Genomic DNA, 10,021 nt, shown 5'->3' on the forward strand with positions numbered 1-10,021 from the left:
CATGGGCCAACGCCTTCTTGCTCGCTCCCGTTAGGTTGAATCCTTGATGGCGGAGGTGGAGAGTCTTAAGCAGGAGATCAAATAGCTTAAGTACGAGAACCGAAGTTTGCACGTGCTTGCCAACAATTATTCGACAGGCATGAAGAGGAAGCTTGATGAGCTTGATGACCGTCAAAGGCTTGCGGCTTTCTTCCAGAGGCACCTCTTTCCTGGGTCATCCAGCGTTCCACCAAGGTTTGGGGCCTTGAATGATCTATCTTCGGTGCCTCCCGCTCTGATGCCTTCCGCTCCGATGCCTCTTGCTCCGATGCCTTCTGTTCCGAGAGTGTTGCCACGTAGTGGGGCCTCACGTACACAACCTTTGTGAAGGCTCCATCTTTCTGCCATTTTTTTTTTTTTTTTTTTAGTAATCACTCGGAAATCAATAAACAAGCTTTATTCACTGTATTGGGTTGCCTCCCACAAAGTGCTTGCTTTTACGTCTTGCAGCCGGACGAGTACTCTCTTCAATCTTCATTTGAGCCCACGGAATGGAAAGGAATGTCTTCCACCACTTGCCCCACACCATGCTCGTAATATGGCTTCAACCGATGCCCGTTCACCTTGAATTCTACGCCATTCCTTAAGCTTTTTATGTGGACTGCACCATAAGGTAAAACGCTAGTAACAACAAACGGGCCAATCCATTTAGAATGTAACTTACCAGGAAACAAACGTAGGCAAGAGTTGAAAAGTAACACTTTCTGCCCAACTGTGAAGGTCTTGGTTCGAATCATTTTATCATGGAATGCTTTGGTCTTGGCTTTGTACATCCGGGCATTCTCATAGGCTTCATTCTGAATCTCCTCAAGTTCATTCAATTGGAGCTTCCTATGAACTCCCGCTGCATCTATGTCCATGTTGAAAGTTGATAGGCGCATATTCATGCGACTTAATTAGCTTGTTCTCGTGCATTTATGTTGTGTTTACTTATCTATTTCAGTGTTTAAGGCCACTTTTGTGTATTTTCAGATTATAAGGCCAAAGTGTGCAAGAAGATGCAAATTGGAGTCTTTTGGAGCGAAAGAGGAATGAATGAGTTGAAGACTTGACGAAACGACGAATTCCTACGCCAACGATGAATTCTTACCAAAACGAAGAATCCTACTCAAACAAGGCTTCCTATTTTAGGAAAGTTGACCCTAAGTTTCCCGTTTTGGTAACCTTTCCTAATCTTAAACGTCCGCATTTTCTAGCCACTTTGAAGTCCTTGTAGGCGCTTTAGGACACAAAACCAAGGCCCTAGCCCTATTTCCCTTCCTAGCCGCACCTTTATATTTATGTTTTAATTTCCTATTTTCGTAAGCCATTGAATCCATTCATTCTCATAATTCATTCCCTAAGCCGTCACTCCCCAAAAGCCACCATCCCATTCTTCTAAGCCGTGGCCCCCCCCATCAATTTTGCACCCTAATTATCCACCAAACAGCCGCAGCATCACTTCCTAATTCATTCCAGCGGCATGCATTTATATTTATTCATTCAGCCGCAATTATTGACCGATTCACCCTAATTATCAAAAAACCTAATTGAAGCGGCAGCCACCAATTTATATTTTTCTCCCATTCTCTCCATAATCCGTGGACTCCCCCTTTGATTCCAGCCGCAATTCCATCACCCAAAAAACCTACAGCCGCATATTTTCCCAAAACCGTGCAGCACCATCCCATATTTTCCCCAACAGCCGCAGCCTTCCTCCACCCTTCCAGCCACCATACCATCCTTCCTCCATCACTCCACCACCTTGCCGCACCACCCAACCTCCATAAATCCATCCCTAAACCCGCAAATCATCACCCAACACCATTTAAACCCAATCTGCCGCAGCAAAGAGAAGAGGAAAGAGGAGCTTCGACGCGCACCAATTCACGTGGATTCGTTGGGCGTTCTAGGTGTAATCAATCCTTTGTGCTTTATGTTTAAATTCAATTGTATTTCTCTTTTTGCGAATATGAGAGGCTAAATCCCCCTAGTTAGCTAGGGGGTGATTCGAAACCATGTTTATGCTTGCAATATGAATTGATTATATTTGGTTGGAATTTCATGAATGGTGAATTCAATTTGTTTAACTGCTTGATCGATAACTTATTTATGTATGTTGATTGAGAGTGCACGCTTAATTTTCATGCATGAATATGACGCTAGAATATAAGTGAGTTTCACCTAATAGTTATGAACTTATATTCACAAGTAGTGGAGGTTGCTTATAAACAATCGCGTTAAATGAATTCTTGGCACTAGTTTCATGCTCATCATAGTAACGAATGCCTCGTCAACACTTATAGTTTTCATGTTGCTTAATGATCTTTGATTGTATCTTTATTGTGCTTTTCACGTAAAGGACTTTTGGAGAATGTTTTGAATTGCGTTGCGCTAACCCATCCAATTCATTAACTTAAGGAAAACTTGACGGTTAATTTAAGCGGACCTAATTAACCCGGGGTGTTGAGTTTCATAATTTATCGAAAGACCAACTGAAAATCATCTTGTATGCAAGTGTGACATGTGTGAAGAAGAACCTTCTAGCTAGCATTCATTCCATATTTCATCACATTCATATTTAAATTCTGCCTTTAAATTACAATTTGTGCATTTAATTTATTTTCGTCAAAATCTCAATCCCCCTTTACCTTAGTGTCTAATTTAGTTAGAAAGTGTCTTAATTTGTGTTTATAAGTGTTTTGTATTCTTTGAGTCTTTTGGTTTGTTTTAGTGTTTTATTGTTTAGTTTTGCATTCTTTGAGTCTAGTTTAGTGTTTTTAACGTTTGTTTTACGTTTTTGAGTCAGTGTCCAAGTGATTTAGTAATCCCTCCTAATCTCGGTCTAGAACGATCCCTACTTGCATCTTTACTACAATTGTCACAAGAGGGTTTTAAATTTGTGTGCTTACTTAGTAGCCATCAAATTTTTGGCGCCGTTGCCGGGGATTAGAAACTTTGCTAATCCCTTGGATTGTTTAATTTTTGTTTATTTATTTATTTTGTTAAAGTTTCTGATTTTGTTTCGTTTTCCTTGTTTTAGGTACTAGTGCATGACTCGGAGTTCTCAACCGATTTGTGAGCGTATCTCGGACTTTGACAGTGACTTTGAGAGGACTTTGAGACGAAGGAAGAAGCATCACGAATCAAATCCGCCAAGCCCGGAACCTGAGCTTGACGAACAAGGCCTAGAAGAGGAAGAAGAACCCACGGCAGGGATATTTGAAGAAGTCCAAGGCATGGCGGTGGACAACCGTACACTCAAGGAGCTTTCCGCCTCAGGTTTGGATAATGCCGCACCCTTGTGCATTCAATACCCCACGGCTGCGCAAGGTAAGACGGATGAGTTTGAATTAAAGTCAAGTTTGCTTCATCATATTCCTAAATACCATGGCTTGTCCATGGAAGATCCTAACAAACATTTGAAAGAATTTGAAGTAGTTTGTTCTAGTATGACTCCCCTTACTGTTGACGGGAATATCTTGAAGATGAAGGCTTTTCCATTCTCTTTGATGGATAAAGCCAAAGATTGGTTGTATGACTTAGCTCCCGGAACCGTCACATCGTGGGAGAGCATGAAGAGGGCCTTTCTGGAGAAGTTTTTCCCAACTTCTCGAATCATCCTTTTACGTAAAAGGATAAGTGGTATTCAACAAGATGAAGGTGAGTCATTTCCTACGTACTATGAACGTTTTAAATCTCTTGTTGCTTCTTGTCCACAGCACCAGATGAAGGAGGAGTTGCTTCTGCAATACTTCTACGAGGGGCTCCTGCCAATTGAACGACAAATGCTTGACGCATCGGCGGGTGGAGCATTGGTGGACAAGACACCCATGGCGGCCAAGGTCTTGATCGCGAACCGAGCGTTGAACGCTCAACAATATGAGGGAGTAGGCCAAAGAGGACCCCCACGGCAGCAAGTGCATGAGGTAAGTTCTACACCTGATATTCATTCACAGTTAGCTAATCTTACCTCCATTGTGTCTCAGATGGCCGAAGGCATGAGGATGCAAGGACCGATTGTATGCGGGGTGTGTTCGATCCAAGGACATGCTTCTGAGAAGTGCCCGCAACTCATAGAAAATGGTGGATGGGTGATAGGAGCATATTTAGGCGACTTACTTAGCTTGTTTTCGTGCATCTATGTTGATAATTCATAGTTGTTTTAGTAGTTTAAGCCATTTTCGTGTGTTTTTAGGTTCATATGGCTAAAGGAGCAAAAAGATGCATTTTGGAGCATTTTGGAGCAAAATCGGACTTGGATTGGATAGCTTATGTTTGGAGCAAAAGGAATGGACGAAATTGAAGACCAAACTATCATATCATACACTTATCAAAACCAACCACATATCATTCATTTATCACTTAACATATCATTCAATTATCACTTTCATTCACTTATCACTTATCACTTATCACACCTTTTCTCCAACCTTGCCATGCAACACATGCACAACAACACACTACACAACACAAAGACCCATCCTGAAAATCAATGCCGTGCACTTCATTGACATTCCAACATCTTCACATGTCTTTCTATCTTTCCCTTGCATTTCCACCACTCATTCTTCATGGTTTCAGCCACCTACATGCATTATTTATTAAACTTTTCATCATTGCATCCAGAAAATGAGCAAGAAAGCTTCCCAAACACATGCTTCTTCAACAAACAAATCAGCAACACATGCACCATCCTTTCCTTTGCCGTGGGTTCCCTTTGGCCCCCTTGTGCAATTCCAGCTTTCCACCCACTTTCCTAGTCTTTTATCACATGCATTGCAGCCATATGTTCCCTCCACTACTCCTATAAATACCTTAGCATTCATTCCATTCAAGATCATCTCATTTTCCATTGCAATACACAAACACTTCCCCTTCCATTTCTGTGCAGTTTTTCTCCTCCATTGCAGCCACTATCCAACCACTTCCCATCCCTCAAAAACACTTCATACCATCACACAACCTATCCTTAAACCTTGTGCTACAACAACGAGGAAGAGAAGAGTGCCTAAACGTTCATACAATTCAAGTTTGAGTTGTTGGAATGTTTAGGTGTTTCTTTGATTTCAAAGTTTCATTTTAATTCTCTTTGTTTTGTACGTATAAGGAATGGAAGAGAAGAGTGCTTAAACGTTCATACAATTCAAGTTTTGAGTTGTTGGAATGTTTAGGTGTTTCTTTGATTTCAAAGTTATGAGGAACTAAACCCCCTTTAGCTAGGGGGTGATTCGAAACTATGTTTATATTTGCAATATGAATTGATTAACTTTAGTTGGAATTTCATAAGTTGTGGATTCAATTTGTTTAACCGTTTGATTGATAACTTATTTATGAATGTTTATTAAGAATGCGCGCTTAATTTTCATGCATAAATATGACGCTAGAATATAAGTGAATTTCACCTAATCGTTATGAACTTATATTCACAAGTAGTGGAGGTTGCTTATAAACAATCGCGTTAAATGAATTCTTGGCACGAGTTTCATGCTCATCATAGTAACGAATGCCTCGTCAACACTTATAGTTTTCATAATGCTTAATGATCTTTGATTGTATCTTTATTGTGTTGTTCACGTAAAGGACTTTTGGAGAATGTTGTGAATTGCGTTGCGCAAACCCATCCAATTCATTAACTTAAGGAAAACTTGACGGTTAATTTAAGCGGACCTAATTAATCCGGAGTGTTGAGTTTCATAATTTATCGAAAGACCAACTGAGAATCAATCTTGTATGCAAGTATAACATGTGTGAAGAAGAACCCCTTAGCTAGCCTTCATTCCATTCATTCCATCACAAATTCATATTTACATTCCGCTTAGTTTATTAACTTATTTTGTTATTTCAATTTTCGTCAAATCAAAACTTTTCCCCCCCCTTTACTTTCTTGTTCTTTAGTGCTTAGAATCTGTTTAGTTTATGTTTTAAAGTATTTTGAATCAAGCCATAATCTTAAATTCGTCCAAAATTAGTTTTGAGTCTTTTGATTTGTCTTAACGTTTTAAATTTTAGTTTTGCATTCTTTGAGTCCAGTTTAGTGTTTTATATTGTTTTTACGTTTTTAAGTCAATTTAGAAGGTTTTAGCAAGCCCTCCTAATCCCCGGTCTAGAACGATCCCTCACTTATCCATTCTACTACAATTGTCAAACGAGGGTTTAATTTGTGCGCGTATAATCATCGCATCAATGGGAAAGCGCCAACGCGATTGGATTCCAGGGTCAGAACCAACCGAGGAACGACCCATATTCTAACACTTACAATCCGGGTTGGAGAGACCACCCAAACTTCAGATGGAGAGAGCCCCAACAACCACCACAACAAGGGGGATTTAGGCAACAACCTCCGGGCTTCTTCACCAAGCCATTCGTCCCCACACAAGCATCTCCACAACCTGCCCAAACAAGTTCAGGTAACACGTTAGATAATGATACACTTCTTAAGTTACTAACGAATTTGTCTCAGGGGCAAGAAAATCAAGCCAAAGCGATGCAGAATCAAGAAAAGAGGGTCCCCATGCATATGTGTGACAAAAGCTTAGAATTGAGTGAAATTCATAATCATGCACACATCTACGTACAATTTGATCTAAGCAATACTTCCACAAATAAGGGTCATCCCAAACATAGAAACGTGCATCATTTTTAAGCTTATCACGTTGGTGCTTGTTTAGTTCATTTGGAAATTGTTTAGCCACCAAGTAATTCACTAAATCTGCATACCATGGTTCACTTACCTCAATGGATAGCAGCTGCTCATCGGGAAAAGTTTCAGGGATAGGTACGGCATGTTTATGCTCCTCGTGGATCATTCGACTTAAATGGTCAGCCACTACATTCTCGCTTCCTTTCTTATCCTGGATTTCAATATCAAATTCTTGAAGAAGAAGAATCCAACGGATAAGCCTCGGCTTTGCTTCCTTTTTCGTGAGCAAGTACCTCAAAGCTGCATGATCAGAATAAACGATTACTTTAGTACCAATTAAATATGAACGGAATTTATCTAAAGCAAAAACCACAGCTAGAAGTTCTTTTTCCGTCGTGGAGTAGTTCAATTGGGCATCATTGAGAGTCCGAGAGGCATAGTATATGACATGCGGCCGCTTGTCTCTTCTTTGTCCTAGAACAGCTCCTAATGCATAGTCGGATGCATCGCACATGAGCTTGAACGGAAGGCTCTAATCTGGAGGTACAATAATGGGGGCCGAGACTAGCTTCTCCTTGAGTTGGTTAAATGCCGAATTACACTCTTCATCAAACTTGAATGGCACATCTTTTTGAAGCAATCGGCAAAGAGGGTTAGACATCTTGGAGAAGTCCTTGATAAAACGCCTATAGAAGCCTGCATAGCCAAGAAACGAACGTACCTCTCTAACCGAAGTAGGAGAGCGTAAGTGACGTACAAGGTCTATTTTCGATTTATCTACTTCAATTCCTTTTTCTGAAACAATATGTCCTAAAACTATACCTTGTTTCACCATAAGGTGACATTTCTCCCAATTCAAGACAAGGTTAGTTTCAACACATCGTTTCAAAATTAAGGTCAGATTATCCAAGCAATTATTAAATGAACTCCCAAACACACTGAAATCATCCATGAAAACCTCAATGATCTTTTCAACAAAATCGGAAAATATACTTACCATACACCTTTGGAAAGTGGCCGGTGCGTTGCATAAGCCAAATGGCATGCGACGATAAGCAAATGTTCCAAAGGGACATGTGAATGTGGTCTTCTCTTGATCATCCGGGGCTATCACAATTTGGTTATATCCAGAGTATCCATCAAGAAAACAGTAAAAAGCATGACCGGCTAACCTTTCGAGCATCTGGTCGATGAATGGCAAAGGAAAGTGATCTTTCCTAGTCATGGCATTTAGCTTCCGGTAATCGATACATACTCGCCATCCAGTCTGAATGCGTGTAGGCACGAGCTCATTCTCATCATTCTTGATAACAGTTACTCCGGACTTCTTGGGAACGACTTGAACTGGAGAGACCTAACGGCTATCGGAGATAGGGTAGATCACTCCGCAATCCAAAAGCTTGATTATTTCCTTCTTCACCACTTCCATCATCGGAGAGTTGAGACGGCGTTGAGCCTCTCGGGATGGCTTAGTCGCCTCCTCAAGAAGTATACGGTGCATGCATGTGGTAGGACTTATTCCTTTAATGTCGGCCAAAGTCCACCCTATGGCCGTTTTGTGTTCTCGCAGCACCCTCACAAGCTTCTCCTCCTCCATTGCCGTGAGACTTGATGAAATGATGACGGGCAATGTTTCGCCTTCTCCCAAAAACACATACTTCAAATGGTCCGGCAACGGCTTAAGTTCAAGCGATGGTGCCTGAACAACAAAAGGTAGCATCTTAGTGGAAACTGAATTTGAAAGTGAGAGTGGAACCTTACCATATTGTTGTGGCAATGACTCAAGGGCTGCCACAACCTCAATTATTTCTTCACTAGAACCCATGGCAAAGAATTCCTCCTCCTTGCCGTGGCCTTGCATTGGCCCAAATCCTTCATTTTTGCACTCTATGGCCTTAGTGATGGTTGTTTCCAGGGCGTCCTCGTTCAATTCTTCAAGGTATACCTGTGCCAAAGAATCGATAACATCAATGGAAAAACAAGAATGGTCATCAACGGGATATCTCATAGTTTCAGAAATATTAAAATCAATCACTTCCCCATCGAATTCCATTGTCAAGGTGCCTTTGTATACATCAATCTTCGTTCGGGCCGTCTTCATGAATGGCCTACCAAGGAGAATCGGCAAAGATGTAGAATGGGCTGAATCCTCCATGTCTAGGACGTAGAAATCAGCCGGAAAAATTAAATGGTTCACCTGCACAAGCACATCTTCCAAAACTCCTTTTGGATACGCGTTAGAACGATCGGCCAATTGTATAATTACACCATCTTGTTTTAATTCACCCAAATTCATAGATGCATAAATAGAATAAGGCATGACATTTATGGATGCACCTAAATCAAGCATGGCATGTTCAAAACGATTATGTCCAATCACACAAGGAATCGTGAAACTACCGGGGTCTTTGCACTTGGTAGGCAGTTTACGTTGCAAAACAGCGGACACATTCTCGCTTACCTTCACTACCTCTTTGTTTGCCCTTCTTCTCTTTGTATTGCATAGGTCCTTGAGGAATTTAGCATACTTTGGAACCTGTTTGATTGCATCGAGAAGCGGTATGTTCACTTGCACCTTCCGGAACGTTTCAAGAATGTCCTTCTCGCTTTCTTCCTTTTTTTCTTGCATGAACCTGCGAGGAAAAGGTACATTGGGCAGATTAGGATGTGAAGTACATGAATTTGAACTTAAATTACCTGATTTAGCTGAGTTAAGGTGATTGGGGGCCTGCGGCATTGGGTTTTTCAGCCTTGCCGTGGGTGAGCTAGACACTTCCTCAGGTTGTGTCGTCTCTTCATCTACTTTCTGGGCAGATTTGGGATTGTTTGGCTCGGTCCCAACTTCTTTTCCACCCCTTAGGGTGATGGCCTTGGCGGATTCGAATTCTCCCTTTGGATTGACTGTGGTTGAGCTAGGAAGCTTTCCTTGCTCTCTAATCTGTCCAAGGAACTCAGAAATCTGCCCTATTTGTTTCTTCATATCCATCATCTCCTTCTCGTTATTTGCTATCCGGTTGTTTTGATTTTGCAACCCCTGCGAAATAGAGGTTAGTAATTGCATAGCTTGATCACTTTCCAAAGACGTACCTGAATGAGATGATGCCGAAGGTTGTTGGGGTTGTTGGGGTGCATACGGCTTGGAATAAAAACCAGGGGGGTTTGGCCTAAATCCTCCTTGTTGGGCAGCTTGTTGTGGCTCCCTCCATTTGAAGTTTGGATGGTCCCTCCATCCAGCATTGTAAGTGTTCGAGTATAGGTTGTTTTGATTTTGTCCTTGGAAACCAATTGCATTGGCAGATTCCCACCCACCATTCTCGATTAGTTGAGGGCACTTGTCGGATGGATGCCCTTGAATTGAGC

Source organism: the organism of the source record quoted next, unplaced genomic scaffold (assembly GCF_019419815.1).
Source record: "Pyrus x bretschneideri cultivar Hongxiangsu unplaced genomic scaffold, Pyrus_bretschneideri_v1 Contig92, whole genome shotgun sequence".
In the NCBI taxonomy this organism is placed as follows: domain Eukaryota; kingdom Viridiplantae; phylum Streptophyta; class Magnoliopsida; order Rosales; family Rosaceae; genus Pyrus; species Pyrus x bretschneideri.